Raw genomic sequence first — 22,330 nt, forward strand, 5'->3', positions numbered from 1 at the left:
AACAAATACAGTATGATAACACATATATATGTAATCTAAGGGAAAATAAAGGTCATGAAGAACCTAGTGGCAAGACGGGAATAAAGACACAGACCTACTAGAGAATGTACTTGAGGATATGGGGAGGGGGAAGGGTAAGCTGTGACAAAGTGAGAGAGTGGCATGGACGTATATACACTACCAAATGTAAAATAGATAGCTAGTGGGAAGCAGCCGCATAGCACAGGGAGATCAGCTCAGTGCTTTGTGACCACGTAGAGGGGTGGGATAGGGAGGGTGGGAGGGAGGGAGGTGCAAGAGGGAAGAGATATGGGAACATATGTATATGTATAACTGATTCACTTTGTTATAAAGCAGAAACTAACACACCATTGTAAAGCAATTATACTCCAATAAAGATGTTAAAAAAAAAAACCTTCATTATCCATATGTCAAATCATCTCTTCTTCTTGACCTCCTTAACTTTGTCAGTAACATCACCAACCTCCAAGCCACCGAGGCACTCCTATAATACAAGCTATCACGTAATGAGAACTTGTGTGCTGTATTTATGTTGTTGCCATAATCTTAGCAGAACTAGCAGAGTAGGGTTCTTTATTTCATTGCTCCTTGTTTCCCATATCCCTGGCTGAGGATTGTTACCAGAGAGACCTAGTTCCCTATAAAAGCTTCTCAACAGATTGGTTGTGGTGACCTTGAGCATGTGACTTCAGCTCAGTTTTCCTAGAACGTAAAACGGGAATAAGAGTATCCATTTGTTTAGGAGGAAAAACATCTTGAAGTAGGAAAGAGGAGAAGATAAAAGGCAGGTGAATTGGTAGCTGAGGGACAGTAAGTTGAGGGGCTCCCCCTATGGTGGTCTCTATTTCATTCAGAAGTCAGGGTCCTTCTATTGAGAAAATATAGCCATGAGACCAGGCTGAAGGAGAGTTGTGAAAACTTGCACAGCTGCTCTGAAGTAAAGAGCTAGGGAGGACCGGAAGGGATGGCTTAATTTACTTTAAAAAGCAAGATCAGGGTGAATAAGGAACAAGAAATAAATATCTAAGAGTGGGCAATTGAGGTTTCAGATTGCAGAGGTGGAATGGTTCCTGGTGAAAAGGGTGGATTGTAAGAGTGAGTGGCTACTATGAAATGCAGGTGAAGGTTATTGGAATCAAGGAATTGGAGCATGGGCTACAGGATGGGTAATCCACTTGCATGGTGGAATTTGCTAGGATGATGGCAAGATTAGAAGATGGTGAACAGGTGTCAAATTAAAAAAAAAATAATGGCAAGGGGAGAGACCAAGGGCTGGGTATTCAATAGGCAAGGAGACAATTAAAAGGTGGCATGAGGACACTCCACTCTCTGTCATACCTCTGTTCTTGCAGATGTTCATGTCTTCTTTTTGTTCATCCTGCACAAAGTTTCCAGAATTATCTTTACAAAGAACAGAGTTGGTCATGCCATTTCTGGCCTCAGAATCCTTCAAACTGTTCCCATCCTAAAAAGAATCTGGAAAAGAATGGATATATGTATATGTATAACTGAATTATTTTGCTGTATACCTGAAACCAACACAACATTGTAAATCAGCTATCCTCCAATATAAAATAAAAATTAAAAAAAGAAAAATGTTGTTCCCATCGCCTACAGGAAGAGCCTCAACTTCTAATTTAAAGTTCAAGTGAACTCTCTTCATCTTTTCTTTCCAGACCTTTTTTTTTTTTTTTTTTAATCACAGCCCTTTTTTTCACCTCTTGTGTCGGTCAAACTGAATTATCTGCTTTTCCCTTATCCTCAACTTCTCTTTCTTACCTCTGTGCACTTATCTGCTCACGTTGTCTCTGTGACTAGAATGACTGCTTCCTCTCACCCAGAAGCTGCACAAAGCTGATACTGACTCCCCCTGGCTTGAAGTGCTGTTTCTCTCTGAACTCCTGTAGTGCTTTACCTGAATCCCACTTCTGGCGTTTATGACATGGGCCTTATTTTACAATTTTCTCTCTGTGTATCTGATTTCAATGTTGCACAATTCTTGAGAGGAAGGATGTTGTGTTGGTATCTAGCACATAAACTATAAGTGTGTTTATACACATATATACTTGTATACAGATATATAAGTGCATGTGCTTATATATTACACATATATACTTATATACAGATATATACGTGCATTTACTTATATATTACATATAAGTATATTTTAAAAATAATATTTTTAAAAAAGTGGTAATATATGTAATACAAAAAAATTGAAACCACAGAAAGGCACCCCCCTATACATACACATAAAAATCCTAGGAATTCTAGCAGTTAGAAATAAGATTGCTAACATATTAGTATATAACCTTCCAACTGAAGGCTTAAATTATAATACATGGTCATAGCCCCACAATCCTTGGCTACACATTGGAGTTACTTGGGGAGATTTTGTGCCTGGGCCTCACCCTTAAAGATTCTGATTTAATTGGCCTTAGATATGGCCTGGGTATCAGTCTTTGAATTTGTGTAATAATAATATCTAACATTAATCATTACTGTTTCAAGCACTTTATAAGACTAGTTCTGAGTCATTGAATTCTCCAAATAATCACTTGAAATTAATATTCTTGTTACCTATTCCTTTATTTCCTACTTTTAGTTGCGAAAACTAAAAACCAGAGAGGTAAGTAATTTGCCCCAAACATGTGTTAAGTGGCAGAGCCAGGAAGCGAACCCAGACACTGAGACACCCTGGCCTACCAATGAGTATACAACCTGATTGACTGTTACATAACATATATTCACAAATTATATATATTTAAAGATCAAAAGGATGTCATTCTTAACATTGATGCATTTTCTATTTGCTTTCCAAGTATTTAGATTGCCTTAATTTCTCCTTCCTTGTCATTTTAAATATTGCAAGTTGATATTTAGCATGGCATAAGTGAGCAAAATGATGTGTTTTTAAAATATATTTTATTAGATGTTTGAACTTGTCTTGAACTTTGGTTTTATAATCTCATGAAAGGAAGCTTTGTATTTGTTTCTGAGAAAAATTTCCATGAATTTTATGTTTGGGGTTAAGGGTTTTGCTTTGACTACCCAGAGACAGTACTCCTGAGAACTCCTAACAATATCTCTCATATATTTGGTTTTATTAAAGTACCAGAAGGCTCTCAGGACATCCAATATGCAGGTCTAGTTCCATGCTCTTGAGATAAACACCCAAAGATGAAACACATCAGTTCAAGAAATCTAATCTGACTGCTAAAGCAGATTATAATCTAAGCATCAATTTTCTTCTTTTAAGAGCATGTCCCAAACTAGAAATCAGTATCTGTCAGACTCAGTACGTTTGCAACAACTGGTTTATAATCTACATCAATGATACAATTATCAGTTGTGAAAAATATGTTTTCCCAAGATTGTTTATAATGCCCTTGCATCTGGTAAAGGAACATAGAGAAAAATAGGAATGTGAGAAAGAACTTAAACTTTTCAGAGCCTTAGGAAATTCATGTCAATTACTCAGACTTTATCACTGTTAAATTCACTGGAAGGAATCTTTCTAATCAAGAACATAGCAGAGTATCCGTTCTCCTTCTTCTCCTCATTAATAGAACCCTGAATATTAGCTGGGCACGTAGATACTCAGAATAAAGACTACATTCCCAGTGTCCCTTGAAGATCAATGTGGCCTTGTGATAAGTTTTGGAAAATGGAATATATGGAGAAGTTGTGTGTGCAAATTTGTCCCCCTTCTTTCTGGCTGGCTAGAATGCAAATGTAATGGCTGGGACACAAGGAGGGGGTAACAAATGTGACCATTTTACAGTCAACAACTATGGTCATTCTAATTGTGTGTGTTAAAAGTATCTTTTCCCACTTGGTGCTTACCTTTTCACTCTCTTAATCGTTTGTGTCCTTTGATAAACAGGAATTCTTAATTTTAATGCCATTCAGTTTATCAGGTTTTTACCCTTTTACACAGTCAGTGTTTATTGTGTGCTGTTCAAGTAGCTTTTCTACCTTAAGAGCACAAAGACTGTCCTATGGTATTTTCAAAAAACTTTGTTTAACAATTCACATTTAGATATACAGTTCTCCTGGAATTTATATATACATAGAGTGTGAGGCTGGGGCTAAGTTTTATCTTTTTCTATATGCCTAATTAATTGACCCTGTACCATCTATTGAAAAGATACTTTACTGCTCTGCAGTGTCACCTTTGTCACAAATCCAGTGTCCATATATACATAGATCTGTTTCATGACTCTGTTCTATTACATTGGTCATTTGTGTATCCTTGGATAGATACCACACTGTTTTAATTGCTATAGCCTCATAATAAGTCTTTATAGCAGGTGTAAAATTCTTGGTCAGCAGTCATGTTATTTTAGAAGGTAAACATAGTATCCTTTTGTCTTCTGGCTTTTGTTATTTTTATAGAAATATCAGCTGGTTGTCCAACCTTTTTGAAGACAATCTTTTGTTTTTTTTCTTTCCCTTCCTTTTCCTTTCATTCTCAAAAATTCCTCAGTGACCTATTCTCATTGTCTTTGGTTTTCATCAGCTTTATTATAATGTACTTAGTGTGGCTTTCTTTTTATTTTTTTCTGCTTGGAGTTCATTTCATTTGCAGTTTTTCATCAGCCATTATTTCATCAAGTATTGCTTCAGTTCATTCTTCCTCTCCTTTTCTTCTCTGAGTAATCATATGTTAAACTTTCTCACTGCATCCAATATACCTCTTATCCAATTATGTATTTTCCATCTTTTTATCTTTCTGTGCTTTATTCTGAATATTTTCTTCTGACTTATGTGCTAGTCTACTGCTTCTTTTTTCCAGATATATTTAAACAGCTGTTATACCCATCCATTTCAATTATTTTACTTTCTAGCTCTTGAATATACATTTTTAAATTTATGTGCATACATATTTTTCTTAGTTTTCTGTTGAATTTTTCATGTCTTTTATTTCTTTAAACGCCTTTAGCATATTTATTTTAAAGTCTGTGTCTGGAAACCTAATAATTGGAGTCCCTTTTGATCTATTTATATTGTCTGATTTTTTTCCTGCTGTTTTTTGTTCGTGTCATATTGTCTTCTTTTTTGTCTGCTTATTTTTGATTGTGTGCTGCAGATTGCATAGCAAAATTCTTTGTATAAATAATTTGAAGCTAGGCTAATCTTATCTTCCTACAGAGAAGATATCATTTTGCCTCTTCTAAGCATCTAGGGGGCACTAGCAATGCTGGATCATTTCAATCCAATTTACGGACTGAGAGGATTTGAAGTTGAATTTCTATCCTGTAAGAATCTGTTTACTTCTGGTGAATCATCATTGGTGTCCTAGAAGGAGAAGAGAGGGAGAAGGGGGTAGAAAGCTTATTTAGAGAAAAAATGGCTGAGAATGTCCTAAGTCTGGGGAGAGATTTGGACATCCAAATTCATGAAGCTAATAGGTCACTCCAAAATTTCAATCCAAAATCATCTTCTCCAAGACACATAATTATAAAACTGTCTCGAATCAAAAACAGAGAGAATTTTAAAAGCAGCAAGAGAAAAAAATTTTTTTCTCATACAAAGGAATCCTCATAAGGTTATCAGTGGATTTCTCAATAGAGACCTTGCAAGCCAGGAGAGAATGGGATGATAAATTCAAAGTACTGAAAAAAAAAAAAGACACAATGCCTACCAAGAATACTTTACCCAGCAAAGTTGTCCTTTAAAAGTGAAGGTGAGATAAAGACTTTCCTAATAAACAAAAGCTGAGGGGATTCTTCACCATTAAACCTGCCTTACCAAAAAATGCTAGAAGAAAATTCTTCAAGCTGAAATGAAAAGATACTAAAAGTAACATGAAAACATATATGCACAACACACTAGTAAAGGTCAGCATAATGTCAGATTCAGAATACCCTTATACTGTAAAACGGTGATGTGTTAACTACTTAACTCTAGCATAAAGATTAAAGGACAAAAGTATTAAAAATAGCTATAGCTACAATAATTTGTTAGTGGATACACAATATAAAAAGATGTAAATGGTGACATTAAAAACATAAAAGTGGGGAGAGTGAAAAGGTAGATTTTTTTGTAACTGATCAAAGTTAAATGGTTATCACCATAAAATAGACTGTTACATTCATAAGATGTTTTATGTAAGCCTCATGGTAACCAAAGCAATCCTGAGAAAGAAGAAGAAAACTGGAGGCAGCACACGTCCTAATTTCAAAATATTCTACTAAGCTACAGTAATCAAAACAGTTGGTTCTGGGAAAAAAATAGACACCTAAACCAATGGAACAGAATCAAGAGTCCAGAAACAAAGCCTCACATATATGGTTAACTGTTATTTACAAGAGAGCTAAGAATATTCAACAGAGAAATGATAAGCTCTTCAATAAATGGTGTTGGGAAAACGGGATAATCACATGCAGAAAAATGAAATTGGACCCCTATCTTACACCACTTATAAAAATTAACTTGAAATGGATTAAAGACTTAAACATAAGTTTCAAAACCATAAAACTCCTGGAAGAAAATGTAAAGAAAAAGTTCCTTGATGTTGGTCTTGGCAATGATTTTTTGGATATGATCCCCAAAACACAAGCAACAAAAGCAAAAATAAATAGGTGGGAATGTATGAATCTAAAAAACTTTCACACAGCAAAAGAAACAATCAACAAAATGAAATCATAATTTATGAAATGAGAGAAAATACTTTCAAATCATCTATCTGATAAGGGGTTGATATCCAAAATATATAAAGAACTCATACAACTTGATAACAAAAACTCCTAAACAATCCAATGAAACAAAATGGACAGAGGATCTGAATAGACATTTTTCCAAAGAAGACATACAAGTGGCCAACAGGTACGTGAAAAAGTGCTCAGCATCACTAATCATCAGGAGAATGAAAATCAAAACCACAAAGAGATATCATCTCACACCTGTTAAAATAGTTGTCACCAAAATGACAGGAGATGAGGAGTCTTGGAGATGATGTGGAGAAAAGGGAACTCTTGTGCGCTGTTGGTGTGAATGTAAAATTGGTGCAGCGACTATGGAAAAAAGTATGGAGGTTCCTCAAAAGATTAAAAATAGAACTACCATATGATCCAGCAATTCCACTTCTTGGTATATATCCAAAGGAAACAAAACCACTATCTCGAAGAGACTTCTGCACAGCCATGTTCATTGCAGTATTATTTATAATAGCCAAGGCATAGAAACGACCTAAGTGTCCATTGATACAGGAATAAGTAAAGAAAATGTGGTATCACACACACATACAATGAAATATTATTCAGCCATAAAAAGAAGGAAATTCTGCCATTTGTGACAACATGGAAGGACCTTGAAGGCATTGTGCTAAGTGAAATAAGTCAGATGGAGAAAGACAAACACTGTATAATAGCACTTGTATGTGGACTCTAAAAACATCAAACTCAAAGAAACAGAACAAATTGGTGATTGCCTGAGGTGGGGGTGGGGGTGGGGGGCAGGGAAGGGGCAAGGGGAAATGGGGAGATGTTTGTCAAAGGATACAAACTTCCAGTTATAAGATATACAAGTTCTGGTGATCTATTTTACAACGTGGTAATTATAGCTACTATATACTTGAAAGTAGCTAAGAGAGTAGATCTTAAATTTCACACCACAAAAAGCAATGATAGCTATGTGATGTGTGGGAGGTGTTAGCTATGGTTTTAATCATTTTGCAATATATAAGTGGATCAAATCATAACATTGTACACCCTAAACATACACAATGTTACATGTCAATTGTATCTTAATAAAGATGGAAAAACATATATATATAATCTTAAGTGATACTTATATGTGGATGGTAATAATTTGGTAGAAAGGAGAAAACGATGATGCAGGTGACCTCAGCTGAGAAGCAGTTTTTCTCCAGGGCTTGCATGTTGTGGAAATTACAGTCCCAGTCCTAGGAGCCAATGAGCAGGACCTGGTGGTAGGTGTGTCTTTGTCCATTTTCCAAGAGAGCAGCTTGTTTCCAGTGGTAACTGTAGCCTTCAGTTTTCTGTGTGCAAAGCTGGCCCCAACTTTATGCAAAAAGCCTCGTTTGAATTCAGTTCCTGTTTTCCTGAGGAAGTAGAAATTCCGTTCCTCATAGTCTGGTGTGTCTGTTGGACTGAGGCTTGAGTTCCTGCAGGCTTACTATGTGGAGCTTGAGTTAATGAAAGATATAATAATATTAATTGAGTGCTTACTATACACGAGGCACTTTTCATTTATCAACTCTAGTAAGCCTCACCACGGCCCTATGAAACTGAAACACGGAGATGTTAAGCAACTTGCCAGTGGTCCCACATTCAGAACTCAGGAAGTGGCAGCCCTGGGATTTGAACCTAGGGAGCCTGACTTCAGAACTCTAGGGTTTGGTAACAGTTTATCTAGAGGGTAGATGGGCGTGTGGATTCATTACAGAGCACATAGTAGATTGGGGATGCTGATCTTAAAAAATATTCTCCACCATAACATCAGAACTATATTCACGTTGTGGGCAGTGGATTTATTTTTAGCAAAACATGATTTATCACATTAAATGAATGCCAGAGATTTGGTTTTTTGTTGGCACTAAAATTTTAGATGTGTTTGTTTCTAAAGCTGTAGATAAGCTAAAATATATAATCTAATTTTGTATTTATGCTTATTTAAATAATACTGTAATAAATATTATTTTAACCAGCAATGGAAGTCCTCAAAATTTTTTGTCCCAAGGGTTTGACAATTACTCAAGTATAAAATATATTGGTGAAGTTTTTTTAAATCTCTTTTTTTTCTGGAATAAAGAGGGTCTTTGTTTCTCTTCTCAGTCTCCAGAACATTAACCAGACCTCTGCTTGTATAGAGGATTTAATAGTATGACTCAAAAGAACTGTTCTCATACTGGCTAAGAAGACTGCTTTTGAGGGACTCATCAGAGACTTGGCTGCAAAAGCTTCAGTTGCCTGGGTAACTGAGCAATGTAGAAGCAGAATCCTGGTATTCAATTGCTTCCCAAGGCAGGCTTTATTTAGTTCAGGAAGACAGGGAATGCCCTGTGATTCTTAAAGAAACTTGGTGGAATTTTGCATTGCAATTACAGATTTGTAAGACATCCCTTTTCCCTGTGTATTTCCTTAGGGGGCGGGGGAAGGAGTAGACTGCAATGATCTATTCTGTTTCACTGAAAGAGCAGAAGACATTAAAAACATGAACAGTTATATGGTAAATATATACAATGGACTATTACTCAGCCATAAAAAAGAATAATTTCTGTCATTTGCAACAACATGGATGGACCTAGAGGGTATTATGCTTAGTGAAATAAGTCAGACAGAGAAAGACAAATACTCTATGTTATCACGTTATGTGGAATCTAAAAAATAACATAAATGAATATACATAATGAAACTGAAACAGAACCACAGCTATAGAGAACAAACTAGTGGTTACTAGTGGGGAGAGAAAAGAGGGGAGGGGCAAATTAGTGGTATGGGATTAAGAGATATAAACTATTAATACTATGTATAAAATAAATAAATGACAAGGATATATTGTAGAGCACAGGGAAATATAGCCATTATTTTGTGGTAACTTAAAGTGGAGTATAATTTATAAAAACAATGAATCATTATGCTGTACACCTGAAATTAATATAATGTTATAAATCAACTATACTTCAATTACCTACAGTCTGTCATACAGAGTGAAATAAGTCAGAAAGAGAAAAACAAATACCATATGCTAACACATATATATGGAATCTGAAAAAAAAAAATGGTTATGAAGAACCTAGGGGCAGGACAGGAATAAAGATGCAGACGTAGAGAATGGACTTGAGGACAAGGGGAGGGGGAAGGGTAAGCTGGGACGAAGTGAGAGAGTGGCATGGACTTATATACACTACCAATTGTAAAATAGATAGCTAGTAGGAAGCAGCTGCATAGCACAGGGAGATCAGCTCAGTGCTTTGTGACCACCTAGAGGGGTGGGATAGGGAGGGTGGGAGGGAGATGCAAGAGGGAGGAGAAATGGGGATATATGTATATGTATAGCTGATTCACTTTGTTATAAAGCAGAAACTAACACACCATTGTAAAACAATTATATTCCAATAAAGATGTTAAAAAACAAAAACAAAACAAAAGACAACATGAGCAGCTAGATGATTCAGACTATGTGAAGTTGACCAGGGACCTCTTACTGAACCCTATGTATCCATTCCTATTCTTGACTTCCTTAGCAAGATTGTAAGGCTGACTTTTTTTTTTGGCTGCGTTGTGTCTTTGTTGCTGTGCGCAGGCTTTCTCCAGTTGCGGCTAGCCGGGGCTACTCTTCATTGCTGTGCACAAGCTTCTCATTGTGGTGGCTTCCGTTGTTGTGGAGCACAGGCTTTAGGTGCACGGGCTTCAGTAGTTGCAACACGCAGGCTCAGTAGTTGTGGCTCATGGGCTCTAGAGCGCAAGCTCAGTAGTTGTGGCACACAGGCTTAGTTGCTCCACGGCATGTGAGATCTTCCTGGACCAGGGCTTGAACCCCTGTCCCCTGTATTGGCAGGCATGATTCTTAACCATTGCACCACCAGGGAAGTCCAAGACTGACTTTTTGGTGCATGGAGGCATAGCTGTTTTTATAGGCCTGTGACAGCTTTATAAGGGTTGAAAAAAAATAGAATGTTATTTTTATAGACTTGTAGATTGACTCCTTGGTGAGAAAGAAAAGGTTTAATTTGGGTTCACGAAATTGTTCCTAAATACTATAATAAATTTTCACCACTCCTACAGAAACTGCTTTGAATTCTACTTTAATCTAGCAAATAATAGATAACCAATAATATTTCTTGAGTGAATAAATGAATGAACATTTTATTCCCATGTGATACTTTTCAAATAAATATTATTTTGGCATATTATTTGACAAGGAACTATACTTTTCCATTTTGACCATTTATTGGCAGATAGCTCATGCCTTGAAAAACCCTAATCCTAAACTGGAATTTTTCATAAAATGTGAATAAGGTAACATAAAAATTTACATTCCTTAAGAATAACCACATTTGTTAATGAGATGTTAGGATCAGGCATCTTTATTTTTTATCACAAATTGATAGTCATCTTATCTCCAATCCAGCTGATAGACATGTAAAGGCAAAAACACAAGTGAATGTTTTCTCCCATTCTGAGGCTTGTCTTTTTCATGGTTTCCTTTGCTGTGCAAAAGCTTTTAAGTTTCATTAGGTCCCATTTGTTTATTTTTGTTTTATTTCCATTTCTCTAGGAGGTGGGTCAAAAAGGATCTTGCTGTGATTTATGTCATAGAGTGTTCTGCCTATGTTTTCCTCTAAGAGTTTTATAGAGTCTGGCCTTACATTTAGGTCTTTAATCCATTTTGAGTTTATTTTTGTGTATGGTGTTAGGAAGTGTTCTAATTTCATTCTTTTACATGTCGCTGTGCAGTTTTCCCAGCACCACTTATTGAAGAGGCTGTCTTTTCTCCATTGTATACTCTTGCCTCCTTTATCAAAGGCAAGGTGACCATATGTGCATGGGTTTATTCTGGGCTCTCTATCCTGTTCCACTGATCTATATTTCTGTTTTTGTGCCAGTACCATACTGTCTTGATTACTGTAGATTTGTAGTATAGTCTGAAGTCCGGGAGCCTAATTCTTCCAACTCCGTTTTTCTTTCTCAAGACCGCTTTGGCTATTCAGGGTCTTTTGTGTTTCCATACAAATTGTGCAATTTTTTGTTCTAGTTCTGTGAAAAATGTCATTGGTAGTTTGATAAGGATTGCACTGAATTTGTAGATTGCTTTGGGTAGTATAGTCATTTTCACAATGTTGATTCTTCCAATCCAAGGACATGGTATATCTCTCTCCATCTGTTTGTATCATCTTTAATTTCTTTCATCAGTGTCTTATAGTTTTCTGCATACAGGTATTTTGTCTCCTCAAGCAGCTCATGCAGCTCAATATCAAATAAACAAACAACCCAATCCAAAAATGGGCAGAAGACCTAAATAGACATTTCTCCAAAGAAGATATACAGATTGCCAACAAACACATGAAAGAATGCTCAACATCACTAATCATTAGAGAAATGCAAATCAAAACTACAATGAGGTATCACCTCACACCAGTTAGAATGTGCATCATCAGAAAATCTACAAACAACAAATGCTGGAGAGGGTGTGGAGAAAAGGGAACCCTCTTGCTCTCGTGGTGGGAATGTAAATTGATACAGCCACTATGGAGAACAGTATGGAGGTTCCTTAAAAAACTAAAAATAGAACTACCATATGACCCAACAATCACACTACTGGGCATATACCCTGAGAAAACCATAATTCAAAAAGAGTCATGTACCACAATGTTCACTGCAGCACTATTTACAATAGCCAGGGCATGGAAGCAACATAAATGTCCATCGACAGATGAATGGATAAAGAAGATGTGGCACATATATATGATGGAATATTACTCAGCCTTAAAAAGAAACGAAATTGAGTTATTTGTATTGAGGTGGATGGACCTAGAGTCTGTCATACAAAGTGAAGTAAGTCAGAAAGAGAAAAACAAATACTGTATGCTAACACATATATATGGAATCTAAAAAAAAAAAAAGGTTCTGATTAAACTAGGGGCAGAAAGGAATAAAGACAGAAATGTAGAGAATGGACTTGAGGACACGGGGAGGGGGAAGCGTAAGCTGGGATGAAGTGTGAGAGTAACATGGACATATATGCACTACCAAATGTAAAGTAGATAGCTAGTGGGAAACAGCTGCATGGCACAGGGAGATCAGCTTGGTGCTTTGCGACCACCTACAGGGGTGGGATAAGGAGGGTGGGAGGGAGATGCAAGAAGGAGGGGATATGGGGATTTACGTATGCATATAGCTGATTCACTTTGTTATACAGCAGAAACTAACCCAACATTGTAAAGGAATTATAGTCCAATAAAGATGTTAAAAAAAAAAAAAGCACAAGTGAATTACTACTTACCAATGTTTTTCACGGTAAGACTTATTAAATAGATGAATTCGTTGCAAAGGAAAGAGAAAAGATCTGAAATAAAAGTCGGAGTTCCCAGTTACTGTCGTCGGCCACGATAAGGTATTAAAGATAAACGATAACAAAGGTATAGCTTGATAGCCGGTCTTTGCAAAATTGGGAAAATAAAACTACCACTCTGATGTGAATAAACATAAATTCACGAAAAACATGTAATCATTTAAAATGCGAGTCACTGCCTGTCTTAAGCTGTTCACAGCTTAAACTCATTTATTCCCTCAATGAATCAACAAAGCAGATATAATTATTATCATCCATTCCCCTGTTATTCATTCCTCAGATAAGGACAACTGAGCTATAGAAAAATGAAGTGATTTCTCTAAATTCATCCAGCTAGTAAGTGCTAAAGCCAGGGTCTAGACCCAGGGAGTCTGGCTCCAGAGCCCTTACTCTTGACGTTCCCTCTCAAAAGTCAGCAGCGAATATAAATCAACTATTGTTTATCTTCAAATATCAAGTGAAGACCCAGCTCTCACAAGTTATGCTTTCGAAAAAAAAAAAAGAACACTATTGTCGTTGCTGAAAGAGCCTTCTTTATCATCTTTATTCCCAAGGGGGTAGACAGGATTCAGGAGATAATGCGAGTAAAATACTTTCAGTTTTCTACAACTTAAAGGCAGAGAGAATTATTATCTATTCATGTGAGCAGTTTTATATACTATAAATACACACAGAAGGGTGCATATAATAAGTCAGATAAAAAACCCGTGTTAGATCCAGAGAAAACCAATCCCCTCCCTCCCCAAGAAACATAAAAGGGCACAAATTTCATAGGCACTCACTTTTGCTGCATTATTGATTAGGCTGCATTTTTTGATTAATGGTTTTTTATTTTTATTTTTTAAATTCTGTCAAATATTAGCGAGAGCAGTGGCTGTAAAGAATTTTCAGATGTGGAGGGAATAATTTTATTACTTTTATTCCAAAAAGACTACAGAAAGTCTTCAAGTGATAGACTGATATCCTGGGTACTAAGATCTCCTAATGCTTTAGAATATAGACAATTTCCATTCAGCATTAACTAGTTCCTGGATAAATTTAATGTTGTTTGTGTTGCATAATTTAATTCACTCAATTAACAGGGTAAAGATACAGATGTCATTTAAAAAATTACCCCCAGATGACAAATATTATAAATAAGACAGGCATTTTATTATATTAGAGAAAATGAATTCACAGTATATGGTTATTGGTTACAAAATAAGAGAACTGATATAAATGTAATGCTATTTAGATATTTAATTTGATTTGCAAGGTGAACCATTAATCAAACATTTTGATTCAGTGGCTAAGGGAAAATTAATCATTGATACTATTAACGGCTTGTAGGAGTGTTACATTAGGCAAGTGAGTTTGTTACTTCCGAATTTCCCCACTGACAATAATCTCATTATATTTCTTAAAACCTGTAGCTTATCCAAGTTAGGCAGGAAGTTAAGTATTATAAGAAGGCAATTTTCAATATGTAGTTATAAATATGACACTCATAAGTTTCACATTTGAAATATTTTCAAAATGAAACATTTACTCAATTGCTAAACTTTCAATGTACTTATTCAGTGATTTAATTTTCTTTTGTAGAATCAATAACACACTTGGTTGTAATAAGAATGTTACAGAGTATCATATCATATAACTTGTGCACATGTATTTATTTTCTTAATATCAATTTTTGTATCCTGCACCATGTTAACTTTACATCAGACCAGCATGAAGAGGACATGAAATTTATGAGTTCAACAGTTTTTCCCATATATATGTAATGGATTAGAAACAAATTAAAGAATCTGAAATTCTATATTTTCTTCCTAAATATCTTGCTTATTTTCTTAAGAATCTAGTATTTCCTATTAGAAATCTGATGTCATCTGGAATAGTTTAGCATGATATTAAAAGCTAAAAATATTTAATCCATAAAATCAGTTCTCCATTAATTCAGGAATGGTCAGTTATAATAGGCTTGGTGAGATAAAGGTATCAATATCTTTCCATTTCCTTTTCAGTGTAATTGTCTATGTAGCTTTTATTTATTCCTGAAATACATTTATATTTAATTTTTATTTATATACTCTACAAAGCTGATGGAGCTATTTAAAAATTTTGAGCACATTCTGCATTTTCTCATTTAATGTTTTTGAGTTGAGTAACAGGACTGTATTTAGTTTTGTTTTGAAAATGTCCTAGTTGAAGGAAAATGATTTTACAATTAATTACGATTGAACAGGTCAACATTTCAAACTGTGAGCAACTCATCTGCTTACCTCAATGGTTATAGTGCAATTCGCATTTATATTTCCTCAATATTTCTCCCCTTTGATTTCTTTGAAAAAAGAATCTGAAAAGTTACTTAATAATTTTATAAATAAATAAAATAATCTTCTGGTGTGATTATAGTTTTGTTTGTAACAATTATGAGGACATATTTGTAACCTGATACATTAGTGTATAAATTTACCCACTCACAAGGAGTTAATATTTTTCAAACTGTAAAGAAAAAAGAAGACTAATGCTAATTTTTCAAACTCCAGCATTCAGTAAATAGAATTTTTTGTTTGTTTGTTTTATAATGGTACTAGAACCTTGTATGTTCTCAAGATGTAGAGAAAAATTTCTGGCAAAGATTGATATAGAAGATAATTTCAAAGAGCCTACTCTTTTTTTAATTAAATTGCCCACATAGGGACTGCAGAAATCTAAAACTCAGTCTGGAATTAAGTCCTGTGTAAGCTGAGGTCCAACTTTCTATTTTACAGGTTTGTTAAGGGATTTATCCAAGCAAAATCAGGATTTCCAAGGTTGACTCTCAAAGGAATAGGCTGTGTTTTATGCGTCTAAATAGAGCTCGAATTTGTCCAAAAATTCATTCATGTTTATCAATACATAGTGTAAAAGCAAAGAAAAAAACCTTTTGATAAGTAACTGATGAGCAATTAGTTTAGTGATTTTTTGATATGGATAAGTTTAGTAGGTAGCAATATGAAACCAGCTAAGTTTCTGGAATAAGAAAGCAGAAGAGGAGATTTAATAATCAACATTAAAAACTGTCCAAGGCTTTCTCAAATTTTAAATTTAATGGTGTTTCTCCTGCCCCCATTTAACTGTTTTCTAAGAAATTAGTTTTCTGGAGGTTTGATCACCTATACTTTAAAAGTTTACCTCTTAGTGTATTACATTTATTAACATTTTCGTAAATACCTTATTTTCATTTTCATCAACTTGAAATATCCTCTGCATTTCACACAATGTACTTCACAAGAAAATTGTATATTATGCACACATTTTGCCTCTAGTTCTTTAAGCCAACTAAAGATAAAGCATAGATGTGTAAGTTAATTTCTCTCACTACAGAAGAAACTGATCATTCCTTCCTTTTTCCCTCTGAACTTGTACCCATATTTTGCTCTGTATTATTCTGCAACTTTCTAATATGAAGACTCATGCCCTGCAAAAATTATGCTGTGTCTAAAAGTTTAGTTTTGTAAGATTGTAAGTTACAGGCTAAATTCCCTACTATCTTGATTTACTGCCACCGATTGCATTCCTATTGGGATGACTGGATTTCATCCATTTCACTTACTTTGGGGACAGTCTATGAGTTTTCCAGGGTTGATTTAACCACTTTAATCTCTTCTAGGAAAATAGCTTTTTTCCTTCCATTTCAGCATCAAAGCTTAAAATTAACCTTTAGTTTTAGAATATTTATATTTTATATATTCTTTGTACCTTTGTATTATTTTTGTAAGATCAGGAAAAATGAAAACAGAAAAGTTTGAGAAATGAACAGCATGTTCTTTCATCTGTAGACACTTTGAAAAGAAGAAAAATCCCCACAAATGCAATGAAGAGATTATCTGATATTTTAACATATAAACTTGTTTTACTGGATTTAGTCAGAAACAAATAAGATAAACTATCACTTTTGTTTGGAGGAGAGAGAATATATATCTAGAGGTAGAGGGGGAATCCCGCTGAAGCTGTTTTGACTAAATTCTTATTCGTTGCATGTTTTTTGACATTGGTGGCCCAAGATACTGTCTACCATTGCTTAAGAAAGTACACTGAATGTGTAACTAAAGATAAGTATCTTTAAAATTTTAAGGGCATTCAGATTCATATAAAATATGGTAACTAATCTTAAAAATTATCTTGATTGCAAAAGATGGCTATGATGGAGAAAACTGATAAGTTTATTATTATTGTTATTATTAAATATTTTAATTCTAGCTTTGCATATTACTTACCCTGTGGCCCAAAGAAAGTTTCTACAGGTCCTCTTGGATTGGATGAGTTTTTTTTTTACAAATCTTCTGTAGTTAGATACATTCACAGCAGCTTCAAAATCTATAAATGCCGAATGTGTCTGCTGAGGAAAATCCTTTCCTTTTCTCCTCAGGGCTATAGCAGATCCTAGTGAGTTTTGGAAGTTAAAAGCAGAAATTAACTCTGAGCCTTCATCTATGGCCTGGCAGCGCCTCCTTATGTCCAGGATCTAGAATATACAACAAATGATGTCTAAATCTTGAAGTGAAAAACCAAAACGGTTGGCTTTGGTCCTGGACCATCAACAACAGAACTGGCTTTAACTCGCCATTTACTGTCTGTTGAAGACCCAGCACCAGTAATTTCTTGTTTTCTTTCCAGCCCCACAATTTGGTTTTTGGGAGGTATTCAGTAGACTAATGAACATTAGGATATATTTGCTGGGATTTAATATGCTGCTCCCTCTGGGAGATCTGCATGTTAATTGCAGACAATGCTTTAAAAAGAGGGGCTCCTGAAGTGTGGAATTTCTGGGGTCACTGAGTCAGTACAGAAAAGCCAGGATTAGGATGAGGTGAGTGAAGCTGAACCATGCAAGTGCAAGGTGCAATTCTGTATTTACATTTTTGACAGTTTGCTCATCCTGGATTTTCTGCACTAATGTTTTTATTTTTATTTTTAAAATTTATTTTATTGAAGTACAGTTGATTTGCAATTTGCAAGTTCTACTGTACAGCAAAGTAATTCAGTTATACATATACATAAATCTACTCTTTTTCATATTCTTTTCCATTATGGTTTATCATGAGATACTGAATATATTTCCCCGTGCTATACAGTCGGACCTTGTTGTTTATCCATTCTGTATAGAATGGTTTGCATGTACTAATCCCAAACTCCCAATCCATCCCAGCAAAAAATTTTGTTTTTAAAAAGATTGTGTCAAAATATTATTTATCAGGACTTCCCTGGTGGTCCAGTGGTTAAGAATCCGCCTTCCAACGCAGAGTATGTGGGTTTGAGCCCTGGTCGGGGAACTAAGATTCCACATGCTGCGGGGAAGTAAGCCTGCGCGTGGCAACTACTGAGCCTGCACGCCACAACTAGAGAGAAGCCCGCGTGCCGCAGTGAAAGATCCCACCTGCCACAACTAAGACCCAATGAAGCCAAAAAAAATTACTCATCCTAATTTCTATGTTTTTTGATTCCCCTTAAATTCTGAACCTCACCTGCCCCCACCCCCAATACCAGACGAGTGCCTTTCTTTCTTCACACTATTCCTGACCCGGTCAATAGGGAGTGGCTTTTTCTGATGTCTGCCATTCCTAGAACTCTAGATATTACACTACTAAGTTGCCACCCAGCTCACCTTGCCAATGAACTCAGTGACCACCAGTGAATAAGCAGTTTCACTTCGTCTATCAGAAATACACAGGGGAACAATACTGAAAGAAAACTTGCCACCAATCCAGTGATGTTGGAAGGGTTTAATGGGTTCATGTAGCAAGGGAGGACAAGGTCTTTGGGTTCAAAGGATCATAAAATAATAAAGTTATATAACATTGGCACTACTCTAATAAAAAAAAATAAAGAATCTGCCATATTGCAAAGTTATTTAAGGGCTTGGATGATCTTTCACTTTGTGTGTGGCTGTGTTTTCAATAGTCATTATTCACATTTCAAACCGTTGCCTTTTTCTGGTAGGATGAAATAGATGTAACCAGATTAGAGAATGCCTCTCCTAAGAGCATAGGGTTTAATATTAACTTCCTAGAGAGCAGAAACTAAAGCTTCCAGTGGGCACTGAGGTCTCAGCACTGCCATGCCTGGTATGTGACCAGATTTCAGCCTTCAGATATCAGCATCTGGGACTTCTGAGATGTGGTACCGTGAACCCTTTTGAGGTTTAGGACAGGGAAGAATAAATCCATGTTCGGCAACCCTTCAGATTCGTACCGGTGCTTTTTTGAGTTGAACCTGTAATGTGTTTTGGTGGCTTTTGTTTTTCTTCCATGATCAAAGTTTCCTGGTTTTAACAAAAATCAGAAACCCAGAAAGCTTTTAACTTCAGCTGGGCAAGAAGATAGGGCTAGAGAGAGGACGATCTTGATAAAAACCAAGAACTTAAATTCACTTAAGTCTTTGCTTTAACTCATGAAAATAGGTCTCCACCTAATTTAGGATTTTTATTTCATTTTAGTATGACTGGGACATCTTCTTCACTGTGTTTATCAGGAATTAAAATCTCTGGGGGTGGGGAGGGATAAATTAGGAGTATGGGATTAACAGATATATACCACTATATATAAATAGATAAACAACAAGGATTTACTGTATAGCATAGGGAACTGTATTCAATATTTTGTAATAACCTATAATGGAAAAGAATTGGAAAAAATATATGTATAACTGAATTACTTTGCTGTATACCTGAAACTAACACAATATTGTAAATCAATTATAGTTCAGTTAAAAAAAATCTCGAGGGTCAGGGTAGAGCAAAATCATTAAAGAACTGCCTATAACTTACTGTGGAAGAAATCTGGCTATAAGTAATAAACCAGTTTAACCAGTTTCATATTTGACACATGCTTGATTAGTAATAGTGATGGCAGCCTTCCATGTTCCTTATTATCTATTTCCACAGAAGTCAGAGAAAAAAAAATTAACAGTATATTAGGAAATAACTTCCTGTCATCTTTATAAAAAGCATAATTATATACTAGATACAATAGATGCTTTTTTTTGATATCCTTTTCATGGGAAGTTTTGTTTCTATGTTTTAAAGGGTTTTCCTCTGATACACATGGTTTAAATATGGTTTCATTAATTTTGACTTTCTGAGCTTGAATAATTTATATATACTGTAATTGGATATGAATTCAGCTAAAAATCCTTGTCCTTAATTTAACATGACTTTTAAATTAGTGTTTCAAAATTAAGAGAAAACTTTGGTTTAAAGAATATTAGCTGCCATACAACCAATGTCATAAATAAGAATAACTTGCATGATCAGTGTACCATTAAATTGTATCAATTAAGCCTCTCTATTAGGTAACACCTCTAAGAAAAGCAAAGTCAAAACTCCTAGGGTTAACGTGCATAATACAGACTTTTCGTGAACTTTGGAATCTCTTGCATGTGTCCAAAAGGTCACAAAAGTATTTTCACAAGAGCCCCCATTTGTCTTCTTATTTTTCTATAATTAGAAATTTCAACACCTAATCAACAAGGACCTACTGTATAGCACACGGAACTCTACTCAATATTCTGTTAATAACCTAAGTGGGAAAAGAACCTGAAAAAGAATATATATATATATGTATAACTAATCACTTTGCTGTACACCTGAAACTAACACAACATTGTAAATCAGCTATGCTCCAATATAAAATAAAAAGTAGAAAAAATAAGGGCACAGAATCCACAGTACATATGAAGATTATGTGGATAACAAAAAAGCAGTGTTCAGCTTAAAACTGATGTTAAATATTTTTTAAAAGTTGCTTGTAATTTAAAAGAAAAGAAATTTCATTATTCAACACTTACACTTAAGATGAATAGACAATATTTACAAATTGAATTTGTCTCGCTCAATATATTTAAGAGCTAGCATCATTATAACAATGTTTTATTCTTTTTATTGCATATATACTTTTAAAAAATTTTGGTTTATGTTCAGTTAAGCAGATTCTTGTGATCTAGCTTAGGAAACTGGCCACAGTTTTAAATACCACTACTATGGGAAAATGCAGCAAACTTTTGGAACATAGTATTTGCACTAGGGAATACTCCTGTTTGTTATAGAGAATCATGGGTCCCATCATAGCCAGCTTTTCTTACTGAGGCATCAAAATGAGCTCAGTTTAGGACCATTTAACAAAGGAGGTGGTCCCATGGCTGAACTTAGATTACATGGTTTGAGATTCTGTGTTATTAACTATCAAGATGGAGCAGAGCAACTGATACAGAAAACAATCTTTAAATTGCTCTGAGAAAAGGAGGAGTAGGACAGTAATCAGAATTTTGAAACATTACCAGTAAGATTAACTTTAATCACATGAGGCTGGATGACCAATTAATTTATAAAATACAGTGACTCACTTAAGGTATTAACTTAATATGTCAAATGGATGAAGTTGGTCTGAGGACTTGTGGATCATAAAGGAAACTTTGTTTTGAATATGTTTAGTTTCGTAAAAGTCACTTATCTTCACGTGTAATTAGAAGCAACAATAAGAGTCTCACCCCTCCTCTCCTTGTGTATGACAAATTTATGATCTGGTTTTATCAACTAGAAAATGATATTGGATGACTTTGGGAGGATAATAAATAATATAGAATTCTTGCCTTGGAGAAACATTTGAGTTCTTCAACAAAATAATTTATCTGTCTCTGCATACACTTAATGCAAATACTTAATTTTGTTTCAAGTAATTGAAAAGGTTAACCAGGAATATCTATGTTAATTAACCATTATTAATGCTGCTTATCTCATACATATCTTGGGCATTTGATATACTTGAGTCATGATGAATTATAGCGTAAACCCAAAAATGAGAGTAGAGAAACCATGTTTTTATTTTTTAATGACACAGATAATTTGGTTTTGGTCTTCATGATGTGTCAGTGACATACATGTAATAGAAAGCAGTAAATTGAGAGGCTATAGTTTGGGATTTTCTTGAAGGAACACAAATACTACTACCCCCCAGGAGTATTTCCTTCAAGATAATTTCTTGGACTGTAAAAAGCCCTGGCTTTGACTTTGGTTCTCAACCAGTGTAGCTGGGAATTCAGAAACTTGCTATGTTTCTATCTTTTGTTATGGAATCAAAACAGGTACTTAACAAATGGTTAGAAATTGTTTTTTTTTTTAATTTTTACATATTTAGCTAAACAAGTCATTCATAATTGTAAGAAAAAAGAACACACAGATAAAAAATAAAGTTATTTTTATGTCTGCTACTTGATCCCAGTGGTATAATATTATTTATAGACTGTGGTA

General features: G+C 35.0%; 1 long non-coding RNA gene across 2 annotated transcripts in view; it reads right to left on the reverse strand.

Annotated features, from left to right (window-relative positions):
* LOC102999223 (uncharacterized) overlaps positions 1-17,457 on the reverse strand; it is a 48,966-nt gene extending 31,509 nt beyond the window's left edge. For both annotated transcript variants that reach the window (XR_450147.2, XR_003622408.2), the window contains exons 1-3: positions 17,304-17,457; positions 12,994-13,056; positions 1,360-1,497 (exon numbers count right to left, since the gene is read on the reverse strand). This is a non-coding gene — a long non-coding RNA (uncharacterized LOC102999223). The remainder of the gene's footprint in view (positions 1-1,359; positions 1,498-12,993; positions 13,057-17,303) is intronic.
* Positions 17,458-22,330: the final 4,873 nt, after the last annotated feature.

Source organism: Balaenoptera acutorostrata, chromosome 1, assembly GCF_949987535.1.
Source record: "Balaenoptera acutorostrata chromosome 1, mBalAcu1.1, whole genome shotgun sequence".
Taxonomy (NCBI): Eukaryota; Metazoa; Chordata; class Mammalia; order Artiodactyla; family Balaenopteridae; genus Balaenoptera; species Balaenoptera acutorostrata.